The sequence below is a fragment of the Strongylocentrotus purpuratus genome, unplaced genomic scaffold, assembly GCF_000002235.5.
Source record: "Strongylocentrotus purpuratus isolate Spur 01 unplaced genomic scaffold, Spur_5.0 spur5_scaffold_13, whole genome shotgun sequence".
Classification (NCBI taxonomy): domain Eukaryota; kingdom Metazoa; phylum Echinodermata; class Echinoidea; order Camarodonta; family Strongylocentrotidae; genus Strongylocentrotus; species Strongylocentrotus purpuratus.
In genome coordinates, this window is record NW_022145598.1 from 2,654,381 (window position 1) to 2,670,849 (window position 16,469).

Here is a 16,469-nt window from a genome sequence, read left to right on the forward strand (position 1 = left end):
AACATGATACAAAAAAAGAGAAAAGCGAAGTGCTCAGCAGACATCTACACATTCATAGTTAGACACATTCGCCTCGGCCAATACGTAACCATGGTAACACGAACCAAATTACTAGCTTTAATCCAGGACCTAACACTACACCTAACCTCAACCCTGACCAAAAGTGAGAATAATTTTTTAAAACTCTTCAATTATCATTTCCCCCCGGAAAATGCATGGGTAAGACTAAAAGGACTGTCTCCACTTTACCATCGAGGGTGTGTTAATTTCTCAGCTTTTTGGGCGCACGACACGGAAACAGCACAGGTAATGCACTACCGGTTCCAGAACCCCCCCCCCCCAGGCCCATTATCAGCGGGCCATTTACCCCCCCCCCCCCCCGGACAACCACCCTCCCCAGGATAATGACCCCCTCCGCCTGATATTTACCATGGATCAAACATTTCACCTAACCCCATTACCGTAACACGAACCCGAACATTTACCCAAACACTAACCTTAACCCTCATGTTAACACTATAACCCTAACCCTCTCTAATTCTAAAACTCACCCTAACACTCACCATAACCCTCATTCTAACACTAACATTAACCCTCACACTAACACTAGCCCCAGCACTCACCCTAACACTCACCCAAACCCTAACCAAAGGAATAATCTACAACCCAATTGCAACATTGGCTCTAACCCTATATCTCTGACAAAATACAGTCTGGAGTACATACCGCAAGAGCAAACTATGTTGGATCACCTAACATTGTATCAGCTTGTATTATATCACTTCAGCTAATTCGTACATTTTGTATGTACAACACGTGGTCCATGTTCGTCATAATCCTTCTTCGTAATCCAACTCTCCTTGAAACTTGAAAGAGAGGCAAGGATGGACCCACCGATCCAAACCATATACTTCCTTTCTGGCGGAGCATTGACCCTGACCTTTGCCTTTTGAGGAAACATGGCGGACAGTTCTTTCTGGAGTCTTTCTTAGAATCATGGGAACATCGTGCATCCCCCGACGAGAAAGACATTGCAGTAAAGATTCACTCGGAGATCAATGTCGCATTTCATGATGGCGTCGTAGACGAGTTGGTGAACGCCGGCGTGATCGAGATCAGCCAGAGAGGGTTGGAAGAGGATTTCGGGGACGCGGAAGGTTTTGTGCCAATAGTGATTTCGTGCAGATCCTGAAGTGTGTAGGTTTTGGTCAATGCAGTTGAGCCAAGCATCTCTTTCTCAAAGTCCTGAGCGACGTAGCAACAGTTTTCTTTAGTATCCCGAACAATTTCTCTCTCGGCTGTACATCACGTGGAAAATCAAAAGGAAAAAACAAACATGTATTACTAATTTGAAAGCACGTAAATGAGATGATAAAATGCCCCTTTTCTTTCAGATCTATGATATGAAATGAAAAGCAGCTATTAAAACAACTTCTTATAATATGTTCAAAAGTCTGATCAACTTGAAATGACTTTGGCCGCTTCAGTAGCATCAACAAGCCTGCCAGGAGTTTTTCACAATGTTAAACCCCCCCCCCAACCCCCCCCCCCAACGAAAAAAAAAAAATCAGCAACACTAATTAGAGGGAGACAGTACGGTAATAACTACGACAAAGGTAACAATGATGACGACGGTTACGATGATGATGATGACAATAATGATGCCAACAATGATGATGACAGTGATGATGATGATATCATGACAATGATGATAAAGAGGCTCATGATGGTGTTGGTGATGAAGTTAATGATGGCGATGATGATGATGGTGATGAATATTATCAGTCATTCACTCTGTTTAATATTGAACCAACAATGCGAGATACCCTTTACCAGTTGTAACAGACGAATACCCCCGATCATTCAGCATCTTCATCATAAGCTGGGTGAGGTCCCGCCCCGCCCCCCGAAGTTGACGGCTGGGGTGATAATGTAGCCCTCGAAGATCGGTACGACACTGATGATCCCATCGCCGATGTCAAGCATGACGGCATATGTGCGCCCTGTCGCGTAGTGGGACAAGACGCCCTGTGTGCAGACATGGAAAGCTGTGGCACTAAATTTCTCGAACATAATCTGTTGAAAAGGATATTGATGGAAAATGAAACAATTGAGTCATATGACCAGTATTATAAAAGAGATGTTAAATACAAATCGGTTTAAGAGATGGTAATTAAAACGTTGTGTGTGGGGAGCAGGGGGGGGGGGGTCGGGGTTGGACGCACGCGCGGATGAATTAAAGAAGGGCTAAAAACATGAGTTAGAAGTGGACCCCACTCCATGCCATGTTCCGAGATTTGGGTCGTTTTTAGGTAAGAACTAGCCCTAAATCGTGTTTTGGGCCTATATGATTTTTAAAAAATACTGATGATCGCTCAACAATAGGGCGTATAAGATACAACGTTTCAGAAGTATGTCAGGACTCAGTTTGCTTCAGGTCCATCTGTCAAATCACCATGCCGGCCGTTACACAATTTAAGGTGCTTAAAGCTTATGAATTAAACCAGTGAGTCAGAATTCCTGATTAAACTGAAGCCCGACGCCAGTGATTTTTGTCGGCCCATCCTAACCGCTGTACTCAGTCGCGGATCCAAGGGGGGGGGGGGGGGGAGGGAGGAGAGGGGGGAGAGAGACGAGTCCACCCCCCTGGCAAAACAAATCAGTAACAAATTTATTTTAAAAAAAGACGGGTCCCCACCCCTGGCCCCCCCCCCCCCCCAAAAGAGTTTTTAAAAATAGTAACCACAAATTTAACTTTATCTTTTTTTCAGCTCAAGGGGGGGGGGGGGCTGTTGGGTACAACACTACGATGACAAAATATGGGGGGGGGGGGGAGTGGGGAAGCTAACAAATGTGCTTTGATCATAAACAACATAAGCACGATCGCAAAGACTTTCGGAAAATCAATTTCAATACCCTAAATCCCATGAAATCACGTTCGAATTACGTAATACGTCTTTGTAATGTGTGAGACAAGGCTTAGAGGGTCTTCGTTATCGTGTTACCTCGTGTGTTCCATATTCAAATTGGCAACGATTAATCCTTCTTTTCACTCCTCCTCAGTTTGACAAATAAATAGTTTTATTATATAAACCAATGTATAACTGAAAAAATACCAAATTGTACAAGAAAATAGTGACTTCACATTATGCTCCGCATTGCCAAATTAGAAATATTTATGATTAGTTACGAATAAATCGCTCCCATAGCTGCATTAGAAATAGGTTATACATTTTTGCTGTTTCTGCTCATGTATCAAAGTGAAGAAACATGTACGGAATGTTATTGAGACAACATTGACAGAGACAATCACAATGAATTCGTTAAGAAAACGATGAATGTCCATTCGTAATAGGTCCATAGTATAACCAACGAATCAAACCGACAGCACATTGACAATAGAGCGACGAATCAGGCTTGTGAAATGCAATCAAAGATTAAACAATCTTAAATAATATGTCCAATTTTAAACTGTGTTTACAAAGGATCTTGCATCAAATGAGTTATGTGATTAATGTATGTTCACTGACATTACATTGTACACTTGTCCCAAAATGAAATATCAATGCCCCCTAAAGAATAATGTTTCATTTCCTCAGTATCATATTAAATGAATAATAAACCTCTGATACACTAAAACAATGCCTGCTTGAATTTTCTTTGTTCACTATTGTATCTCTTTGCATGATAAAAACAACCCTTTTGGCTCTACACAAATATTACTCTCAATTCCTCTTTTTATATTATATACATGTCTATATATACAGTCAGGCACGTAGCCACGGGGGGCACGTGCCCCCCCAAAAAAAATCCAAGATCGGTTGAACGTGTTTAGACCCCTCCCCAGGACGTCGATCGATCACACATTGTATGTGCCCCCCCCCCCCCCCCCCCCAACAAAAAAAAAACATCAAACTCTGGCTGTATACAGTTACCCGAATTTATCTTCATTCTGTCACTTCATACATTCAACTGCTTCTTATATCTAAATGATATTCAAGTAACACAACTAACGCGGTCTGTACAACATACTATCCCAATAACACTACACACATATACCGTATTATGTGACTGCACAATGTAATGTGGGAAGAAGGAGTAGGGGAAGAAGGAGGATACTTTGGATGGACAGTCTGCAGAAATTGTTGGAAGAGAGAGGAGTGAAAGAACAGGGAGTGGTACTAATACAGAAGGCTAGGAGCCGATCGCCAAAGTCAAACGATATGGCACTTAGAGAGAGAGAGAGACATGTAATGCATCATACACTTACTGTTCGTACGTATCACTTTCATTAAAAAAATGGTATACGTCAAATTATCAGAAAACTATGAACAGTATAAAACCGAAACCCAACTCAAACAGACGGCTAATTATTAATTATCAACATCGTGGCCCGAATTCACAAAGGAGGTTTGTGTACGTCATATGACGCGTCTTTACTCGTTTTTACAAACCTGGGCCCCGTCTTACAAAGACTTGCGATTGATCCAAATCAATCGCAAGTCCTCCAATTGATCGCCAGTTTGCAGTCTCCTATCTCTTATGTACAAAGTTGCGATTGATATCAATCACAAATAAGTTGCGATCGATATCAACTCTTTGTAAGACGGGGCCCTGGTGTGTAAAAACGCGTCGATACGCGTCATATGACGCACGAAAACCAAGGTTTGTCGAGAAACCTCCTTTGTGAATTCGGGCCAATGTGTTCAAATGTTACAACGCCCCCACTCGGCAGACCGAAAATTCAACCGAAAAAACATCGCTTCTGACGTCATAACTTGATCGTCAAGCGAAACAGAAAATTCCTTTCAAACAGAGACTTCTTAAAAGTACAATAGCAAATGCTAACATAAAATCATTGTTGCATGGTAATATCCAAAGAGAATCAAGCAGACTTCTCTTGTGTCAATACTCCGGTCTATCATTTCCGCGTTTGAAGGTGAAAACCTAATAACGAGGCCGAATCTCCTATTCCCATGTAGTGAAATTAGAACAATTTTACATTTAGTAACAATTAATGTGAGAAAAGTGCTCAAGTTACAAATCGGTACTGTGCTGAGTGCTGATTTTACACATTATTACGCTTAAACAGTACAATACCTCCCTTAAAAGATTGAAATATGCTCATCCATTGTGAAATGCAAAAAGTAGCATTGAGAACTACATGGGGACCTAGGATTTATAAAGTCATAGTAGAAGGAAAAATATTGGTACTGATGGCACCGACAAGTATACCCTTCTTCATAACTGACTGAGCTCAAAATGGTCTTTGATTTGTTTTAGTTTCATCTTCCATATTTCACTTATACAGCTAATTAAAATAGGTGGGAGTGATATTCATTTCCCGAGTCTTTTGAATGAACGACAATCCCTTTAACATGTTTGAACTTAACAGCAAACTGAATATCGTACTTTGTCAAAATGAAAACGATTGTTGAGAAACACCGAAAAGCAAACGCACTGACATTGAATAACGAATCACATTGAAACGTCCTTTTGCATTGCGAGGAATAAATAACGTGAGTATATGATTACGAGTTCTTTGAATTTAGAAGAAGGGAACTAATTTCTTCGTTTATTTTGAGAAATATGTTGTTCAGTCATCTTTTGATAGGAAACCTTGTCCGTGTGGATATTACACAGACCCATGCTAGCATGTTAGGGGCTTTGGGTGCACTTCAACTCGCCTCTTGCAGTGTAGACTCTATTAGTTTTAGATTAGGAGAAATGAAGTTATGACCATATTTTGACCCCAAAAATGTTGTCAAGGGAAATTTAGCCGTTGTTAAAGTTCTTTTGAATGAAAGCAAATAAATCAGAGAAAAGGAATAGCGAAAGTTTAAAATGAATCGGACCGATTATACGAAAATCATGAATGTTTGAAATATAAGATCTCTACAGCTATGCGAATCTCAAATTGGCAATGTTGTTTTGATAGTAGATCGTGTCACAGTGTCGGATAACTCTCTCGTTTGTCGTATACAAAAATATCACTAATTTCTGTTTTTCTCCAAAGTACCTTCATCCTTAGGGCACTACTAAAAATATATCATGGAGTGTATATTATTACAGGTCCTTTTGAAAGAAAAGAAAATCCCGAGGAATATTTTGGGGAAAATGGAAAGTTGTCCCCTATGTCCGATTTCATTCAAACTTTCAGAGTAGTTTGCCATCAAAGTTAGACCAGAAGATTGGTAACATTGTCCGTGTATATTAGTTATGACAGTCCCACGTAATAGGGCGCACTACAGTGCGACTCATGAAAATGGGAACCAGGATTCAACCCTCATTTGTTTGCAATCAGTACATACAATTGATGTAGGTCGTAGGAGTTTTTGCACAGAAATTGAAGATGAAAAAGGATTCATATTCCATTGTTTGCTTTCCAGACCCATTGAATGACTGATTTGCACCGAGTAATACAGAGCTGGATCTGAAAATGGTCTCAAAAGGAATATATCTTCTTGTTATCGAGATAATTGTTGTCATTCTCGGTAATTCCCTCGTCAGGAACGTGATAACAGGTAAGATTTGATTTGAATTAGCAATTGAAAGTCAGATTTTAATGAATGGTATAATGTATGCCATAATAAAAAAAAGACAGTAATACAAATACCCGGACATGAATTTACAAAACAGCCGTATACACAGGGCCGTCGCTAAAGGTGGAGGAGGGGGGGGGGGGGGGGGGGGGGGGGGGGGGGGGGGTGGGGGGGGGGGGGGGGGGGGGGGGGGGGGGGTGGGGTGCGACACCCCCCCCCCCCCCACCTATCAGGATTTTGTCGTAAAATTGCGCTGCCGTCGGGAAATGAGAAAAGGGGGACGGAAAATGAGAGGGAAAGAAAACGAAAAGAAAAGAAAGAAAGAAAGAAAAGGAAAAGAAAGAAAAAAAAGAAAAGGATAAAAGAAGAAAAAAGAGAGATAGACAAAATAATTGGGGAGATGAAAGAGAGGAGAGAAAGAGAGAGAGATAGAGAGAGAGGGTGGGGGGGGGGGGCTAAGTGGAAGAGGGGGTTGTTGGGTGGAGTCGTCTCGTCGACGGAGCAGGAAAGATACGTATAGATATGTCGTGGTGTCGGGTTAGCTGTGTCGGTATTCTTGCTCGATCCTCGTGTACAATATCAATGCAGAGGTTTGAATTACTCGGTGAGATGTTTACGTCGGTCGGCCGTCGAATTTTGTTTATTTATTTATTTATTTATTTCGTTTTCTTTAAACAGGATTGCCCTGTCATTCATCAAAGTACTGTTTTCCAGGGGGTCCTGTTAAACAAATGCAACATAACAATATAAAGATACAAACTACTTGAACAATATATACAAGAACATATTCAAAAACACCAATACATAGTAGCATATAACAGAAAATAAGTAAAGAAGTCTTACGAACTGTGACTTTTCATCCGCTTTGACGACTTCGAGAGAGACTATAACTATAATCCTTTTATTTTCCCGAAGTTTCACCAGCAATCATAACAAATCATTGTCGAATGTCATTGTCAACCTTACTATAATATCAACAAAGAAAACAGGGGTTCAAAAATCGCCGCATCGAGTATCGAACCCGAGATATTTCTGTTCAAGCGCACTGCTGTTACCAATTGCGCCACATCAATTGGTTGTTTTAAATCTATGTCGCACATTTATTTTGTATAGCTACAATGCTGACTGGTCTTGACAAAATACACCGTATATTTATGAGGTCGAGGAAAGTGACCATGTGCACATGCGCAGGTATAGGTAAAATTAGACCCCGGCCCCGGGTTTATAGGGTCAAATTTTTAGACATTGGCACTTTGGCATAGATACATTTGTCAGTAATTGGTGGCCATTTTTAGTCGGTAATTGGTAACTTCTACACCCCCCTAAATATAGGAGATAAATCCAGTTCCTTTTGTGTTGTTGTCCGAGTATCGAAGAAATAGGGGAAAATACACGAATATATGATTTATTACATTTCACCATCACAAATATCATGCAAAGTTCTGGTTAATATCAGACCTCTCTACTACAGCAAGGCGTAATTCAGAATTAAATTTATCAAAGAAGATTTGAGGATTATCGTGAGTAAAAAATATCTTGTATCATCTGCAAATAAAACAAAAGAGAGTAGGCCTATATTGGAAGTGTTTTTAAAAGTATTGATGTATAATATAAAATAAGTGGGTCCAAAAGGGAACCTTGATATACACCGCAAGTGATGTGTTTTAAAATTAAAATTGAAATTATGAATAGACATAAATTGATTCCTGTTTGTAAGATTACTTCTGAACCACTCCAAAGCCACGAAATCCATAGTAAGAGAGTTTATATAAAAGTATTTCATGGTAAATCATGTCAAAGGCCTTGGAGAAGTCAAGAAAGATACCAGCACCTCGTATCATTTGTATTTGTATTTTTTTTTAATGTATTTATGATATTATTGCATGCACAGTTAAATGTTTTTTCACGAAAACCGAACTGGGAATTGGTGAAGATATTACAACTGGTGAGAAGCTTTATAGTGCGAGAATAAATTATTTTTTCGAGAATTTTTGAGAATGAAGTAAACAGTGATATTGGACGACAATTACCTAATTCATCCTCTGAACCTTTTTCTGTAGAAGGGTATTTAATACTTTAATGGCCTTCATCTTATCAGGGACAACACTAGACTGCAAAGACAAATTCAAAATATTTGTCAAGGGTGAAACAATTTCATGTATAATTTTTGTTAGAAGACCATATGACATCCCATCATAGCCCGAACTTTTTTCGCCGGTAGGTTTGTAACTATATCGATGATTTCAGGTTGAACGATCGGTGAAAAAAAGATGGACTGGGGATTTCGATTCTTGAAAGAACAATGGAAAGGTTTATTTGTTATAGGAATATCAGTAGCCAATTTTGAACCAATGTTTACGAAAAATGCTTCAGAATACCTAGTGGAACTGTTATCTCTATAGCCTCATGAACTATTTTAGGAATATCTTTCCTATTTTTTAAAAACATCATTAATCATTTCTGTGAGCTGGAAAAGCATAAAAATAATATTTTTTTTTGCTTGCCTTGGCACAGATGTTAAAGTATTTTGTTATAAGTAGATAATTTAGATTTAGCATCATAAGTACCTGTAGCTTTATATTTATAATACAGTTTTGTTTTTCTTATTTATTAATCTAAGTAAGGACTTTGTGACCCAAGGGGACCGCGGTAGTTTTTTAAATTGTGCTTGACACTGTCCTAATTGAAAAATGAAGATCGTATAAAGGTATATTGTATCAAGAAACTTTATTATACGCTTGATTCACACTGATTGCATCGTGGATTGCATCGTGGATTGCATCGTGGATTGGAGACTAGTCAACATGAGATAAACTTTCTTTAAAACATTCAATGTTATATTCAGATATTATTCGAGTACCTAGACAATTACATCTGTCTGGTTTTAAAGATTTACAAGCATTAAATATGTAAGGGGTAGAAACAAAAACGGGAAAATGGTGTGTAATCTCTGATACAATGGTACCCAGATCTAAATGACTGTGAATATTTGTACAAATATTATCAATAAGTGTAGTCGTAACATCAACAATTTGAGTTGGCCGTGTAATACAAGGAATAAGAGCATTAGAGATCATTGCATCTAGAAAATCCTGGCAATGTGGCTTTCCATGATAATGAAGCAAACCTATATTAAAATCGCCCATTATAAACGGTGTTTGTTTTTAAGGCAAGATGAGTCCAAAATAGAATATAAAATATCAGTAAATTCTGTTAAAGGGATAGTTGAGTTCCTGTTTTCAGACCGGAAATGCCTTCAAAGTGCAAGGTTGTTGCCCTTATTCTTATCTATGACATTTCTAGTGTCCTTTTAGAACCTAAAATTGCTATGAAGGTAATTTTAGACCCCAAAATGTATGAAATTTAGCCGATACGATTATACCAATTCAGCTCCACTTTTAAAAAAATACGGTGACCGTTAATGAGTTATTTATATACATGGGCTGACTGGTTGTGCGTAATATAACCGACAGAAAAGCCACCATCGGCAGAAATACGACGTAAAAGGCGCTATTTCGTTTTTTCAACGGATTTTTAAATTATCAAATATTTGTGGTGGTACACAAGTATTAGAAATCGTTATATTTGTGGATATTTCAGCTGTCTCTGAACCGATTTTAATCAAACAAAGTTGATTTTGTCATTTCAATTGTATGTTCTTTCAAATTTACACTCAGTTTTTCATTTTCTCAACAAACAAACAAAAACATTTGTGTAGCGCCCTCTGCAACACAAGTCAACTATCCCTTTAAGTTGCAGTTTGGTGGTTTATAAATTTCACCTACAAGTATGTTTTTCCAGTTGTGATTTCAATTACAATAACAAATACTTTCAAAACCTCCCGTCATATATGTTAAATTTTTAACCACTTCAAATTGGATGTCATTTTTAACATAACGAGCAACACCACCGCCTTGTTTAACCACTCTGTTGTTTACTACGAGAGAGTAACCATCCAACTGAACAAGAGAAGTGACTGAATCCGATAACCAGGTTTCACATAATCCTATGACAGAAATGTCTACATTTAGCGAATTCAGTAACAGTTGAAATTGATCTATGTCTTTACACAAGCTTCTTACATTATAGTGTAAGACTGAGAATTATTTGACTCAAGACTTTTGTATTCAGGCAGGGTTTCAGGTAATACATAACAAGAAGACATGTACTGTTAAGATAAATCATTAATTTAATGAATAAGATTTAAATTAAGATCCTGCATATTCTTTTCAGGACTTTCAACCCATCATCGACTCATCATCACTCGCCATTATAACAAAGAGAGAACACATTAAGTGATAAATAGTTTACTCCAAGTGAAAAGCAATTAACATACATGAATCTTCATAGAGTCAGCATATGTAAATTACACTGAAACATGCACAGCTTGTAATAGGATAAAGGGGAAATGTGTATTACGTCGCTCAAGTGACTATGCGTACATGTGGAGAAACAAGGTAAATGTACAGCATAAGTTGAACTATTCATACCCTGCAAGTAAGTGAGCCGTGACAATTGTCAGTTGTTCTCTTTTCGTTTGTACTTTAGACAGACCTACGTCATTTATAGAAACTTGATTTGAAAGAGATTCCAAATTTCTTATGATTTTGTTTTTAAAGGCATCATCTTAAATAGTTTAGGCATGCACTTTTTGTAGAAGCAAGAGATATACGAGGTATGAATTGTTCTTGTTCTGTTTCTACATAAAGACAGACCATAGAAAATATTTTTGTTGAGAACTATATTGACATATTATCATAGACAAAAATATATTGAGATGCAATGAAGGTTTCCTTCACAATTTCAGACAAACTGATTCTATGACAAGCAGTAGTAATTAATTTGTTCAGGACTCATGATAAATTACTTTAACAGTTGATTTCCCTCGGATGATTTTTTTTGTTCGGATTATTTTGCGGGGAGAGATAGAAGTCTCTCGCTACGTTGTATTATCATTCGTATTTGAATAATAAACTGCCTTTAGTGTAAGGCTACCTGGAAGAAGTTTTGATTGTTGTTAAGAAATGTTTTGATGGCACCCAGTAAACCCCGCTGGTTCCAAGGTTTTTGTCTGACTTTTTTTCAATAACAAGATCTAACTCATGATCATAATCTACTGGGTGCAAGCAGGGGCGTCGCTAGACCTTTTTCAGTGGGGAGGGGGGATGTGGTTTTTCTGCCTCTGTCAGCAGCTTTGGACATTTGTCACACGTCATCAATGTCACTTCGAATGCCAAACAGCTTCTGATAACCATGATTAATTAAGCACATAAATCTTGAATATGGTGTTTAGTTCCTTAGTAATTCGTATCACATTTCATTTCATTCCCACTGGGAATAACCCCAGGAATAACACCTGGAACAACACCTGGTACAACACCTGGAACAACACCTGGAACAACACCAGGAACAACACCTGGAACAACACCTGGAACAACACCTGGAACAACACCTGGAACAACACATGGAACAACGCCAGGAACAATACATGGAACAACACCTGGAACAACACCAGGAACAACACCTGGAAAAACACCGGGAACAACACCTGGAACAACACCTGGAACAACACCGGGAACAACATCTGGAACAACACCTGGAACAACACCAGGAACAACGCCAGGAACTTTAGAGCATAAATCTTAAATATAGGTGTATAGTACTTTAGTAATGCGAATTACATTTCATTTTTCCCCAGCTACAGCACCGGGAACAACACTTCGAACAACACCTGGAACAACACCAGGAACAACGCCAGGAACTTTAGAGCATAAATCTTAAATATAGGTGTATATTTCTTTAGTAATGAGAATTACATTTCATTTTTCCCCAGCTACAACACCGGGAACAACGCCAGGAACAACACCTGGAACAACACCAGGAAAAACGCCAGGAACAACACCTGGAACAACACCTGGAACAACACCTGAAACAACACCGGAAATAACACCTGGAATAACACATGGAACAACGCCAGGAACAACACCTGGAACAACACCTGGAACAACACCAGGAACAACACCTGGAACAACACCGGGAACAACACCTGGAACAACACATGGAACAACGCCAGGAACAACACCTGGAACAACGCCAGGAACAACGCCAGGAACAACACCTGGAACAACACCGGAAATAACACCTGGAATAACACATGGAACAACGCCAGGAACAACACCAGGAACAACACCTGGAACAACACCAGGAACAACACCTGGAACAACACCGGGAACAACACCTGGAACAACACATGGAACAACGCCAGGAACAACACCTGGAACAACGCCAGGAACAACGCCAGGAACAACACCTGGAACAACACCTGGAACAACGCCAGGAACAACACCTGGAACAACACCTGGAACAACACCAGGAACAACACCTGGAACAACACCGGGAACAACACCTGGAACAACACATGGAACAACGCCAGGAACAACACCTGAAACAACACCTAGAACAACACCAGCTACAACTCCGGGAACCACACCAGGTACTACACCAGGCACAACACCAGCTAAGGTCAAGTTTTGCTTGGGGTTTAAGGCTAGACACACTCTGAATGTCATGTGGTTATTGCCTCTGTCCGCAGCTTTGAACATTTGTCACATCTGATATATGTCATTTCCAATGCAAAACAGTATACAAATAATACACAGCAGTGAGGGCATTAGTAAGAATTACCCACACAAGGTACCTTTGGAAAAGTCTAAAACGTGTTAGACTTTTTCAAAGGTACCGAGTGTGGGAAATTGTACTAATGCCCGAACAAAATGAAGTGTATTATTTTGTTTTATAAAATTATAACGTGGATCCTTGTTATTTGATCAATCGCCCTCATCTCAAACTCAAAGGCCCGAATTCACAAAGGAGGTTTAAATCTGGTTTAAATTCTCATTTACATAACCCATGGTTTAAAATAAGCGCTAATTGAGGCATACCTTGCCTTGCGCGCGTCTAATATTAGACCTCTGACTTAATTTTAGCTAGATGTGGTAATGACCGGTCATTACCATTGGGTAATGACCGGTCATTACCCAAATTACGCGTTAGGCAAAATAAATGCTTGGTCACGTGAACGCTTTCAACCAATTATTTGATTAGGATCTCCGTCATCATCTTATAATAACTGATAACCACGTGAAATTTAGAGCATAAATCTTAAATATAGGTGTATAGTACTTTAGTAATGCGAATTACATTTCATTTTCCCCCAGCTACAACACCGGGAACAACACCTGTGACAACTCCGGGAACCACACCAGGTACTACACCAGGCACAACACCAGGTTAGGTCAAGTTTTGTGTGGTGTTTATTTTCGATTCCTATGTCTGCTCGTTGTGAATTAGGGAGTGGGTTATGCACTGTTGGCAATTTGACCATGAGATGGCGCTGAGCAATCAACAGTATGCTAGGACAGACATTTTATTAGTTCATTATCGTCTTGTTGCTTTCATTCTTTCTTTCTAATAACTTAACGTTAACATGTTTTATCAGAGAAAGACAATGGCATGTTGGATGCGTTTGATACCATAGCATAATACTCTTTGTCTAACTGCGTACAGGTGGAGGTTATCTTGGATGCTTTGTGGACGTAGCGACTGATCGAGTTTTATCTGGGAAATTTGTAATCGATGATCCAGACATGACCACTTCTTATTGCATCCAGTTTTGTAAAGGCTCTATCAGAGCCAATTATCTATACGCTGGAGTTGGAAATGGAGAGGAATGTTTCTGCGGTGAAGCAAGTGATGACTATGCTCGACATGGAGTGGGAACAGATGCTAACTGTCAGATCCCATGTTCAGGAGACCCTACCGATAGCTGTGGTGCGGCAGGATACATAGCTGTCTTTAGAAGTGAGTAGGTCTATTCTTCGAGATATATCATAACTTCTCGCAAGACAATTATTAAACTGGATGTACCAGACGGAATACAAAGCATTGCCAAAAGTGATTGAGTAACTTGTAAATAATACTTCAACTACAACTTTTTTCTTCTGATTAACTACTGTCGTTTGGATAGCTAGGAGATAATGTTTAATGATGATTTCACTCGCTAATTTGTATTGAAAGTTCTCTATATTTAAATACAGCTTATGATAATAATAAGAAATATAATTATTATTATAATGATAATGATGATGCTTTTATTAACTATGATAATAATAGCAGTAATGATAATAGTGGGAATAAAAATAGTAATAACGAAAATAATGATAAAAATAACGACTATAGTAATGATGATACTATAATGTAAATATTAATAATAACAATAATAACAATAATGATATCAAAATAATAGCAATGTTTCTAAGCGACTTGCTTATTTTTCTGTCCTTTCCCATAAATTTCTTATACACAGTACAATCTTGGTCATCCACTTTGCAGCCGGAACCTGCGTCTCCTCAAACAACAGCATTCCGCCAAGGTAGAGTATATTAAACACAATCGCAGAGTTTTTTTCTCGAGAAATCAACTTATATATATATATAACCCTACATGATGTATTAACATGACATCCTAAATAGTACACCAACCGGACATCATAACAACTGCTATATTACCCTTACCTTAACCCTGGCACTGACTCATATTTCACTGCAAATATCCGTCTAATATTTACCTTACAACGTCATTAAAACGTACATATCTAGTGAAAAAATGAGTCATTGAGTAGACATGGTCATTAACAGGACATCTTCATGTCATGTTTACGATTGATCAATAAAATTACTGCCCTCTATGTACCTTTCCAGGCAGAGGAAACTGATATGCCTCCCTAGAAACAATAGGTTTATTCATTAGTCATTGGTTTAATTAGTTGTATTGTTTTGAATTCGGGGTTAGGGTTAGGGTTATATCTGTTTAATATCTGTTCAATATCTGTTCAATATCTGTTTAATTGAGCTTATAATTGATTACCATTACCTTTCATGTCTGTAAATTTCTTATTGCACTTTTTAAAAATATATTATCAGGTATTTCATCTTTTGCATAAGCTGCGCCTTGAGCGTTTGATTGTCAAGTGGATTTGGCGCCTTAGGAATCTAATGTATTATTATGTAGAGTAATATACCAGTTTGTATGATTCAGTACCATTATCATGTACCATTCAGGGTTATAAATAGATGTCCTGTTTACAACATGTAAGGTTTTTAGTGCGTTCCAGGAGAACGAAACCGCGAATTATCGATGTAACTTATGATAAAACATCGATAATTCTCGGTTTCATTTTTTTAGGACGTATTGTATATATGTATATAAAAGGCAGGTAGAATTACTTATCATGTTAAATAATCCACACACTTCTATCTCCAATACAATATTGTTTTACGATGACTATTCACTTGATATTATATATGTAAAGTTTTCTTCATACAAAATGCATCCTATGATAATAAAAACAAAGATAATGATGACTATAATGATGACGAAGGTGATGATGATGATGATAATAACAATGATAGCAATGATAATAAAAATGCAGCCTGTGATAATAACATTGGTTAGGCTTTTTTGTTTGTTTTTCACATTCACAAAGATAACTATCATGGCCCAGTCAAAGCGCTTTTTATTTTCAAAAAACCTTCGAAAAGTCGTCCAAAGCCTTTTAAAATTTGTTTGTGTTTTTATTTAATCAGTGAAGTAAATAATTAATCTGGTTTCTCTCACAAAGGACAAGACTAGTGGTACTTTACCAAGATTTGTTTAAATACTTCTTTAAAAATAATCGATTGTGTCATGTGAATAAACGGATATCAAGTGACAAATCGAATAGGCATATATATCTTAGGCCTTTAAGGCGGAACCTCATTATAAGGAGCACTGATGAAACAAACTTGTTTGGTCAAGATTGTTGTCTGGCCATCTCTTTCTATTCTATCGTCCTGTTAGCCCTGATATGAAAACTATCATCTTTGATCC

The 16,469-nt window shown here is 38.3% G+C and overlaps 1 pseudogene; it reads right to left on the minus strand.

Annotated features, from left to right (window-relative positions):
• Positions 1-787: 787 nt before the first annotated feature.
• LOC755360 lies at positions 788-13,111 on the minus strand (annotated as a pseudogene).
• Positions 13,112-16,469: the final 3,358 nt, after the last annotated feature.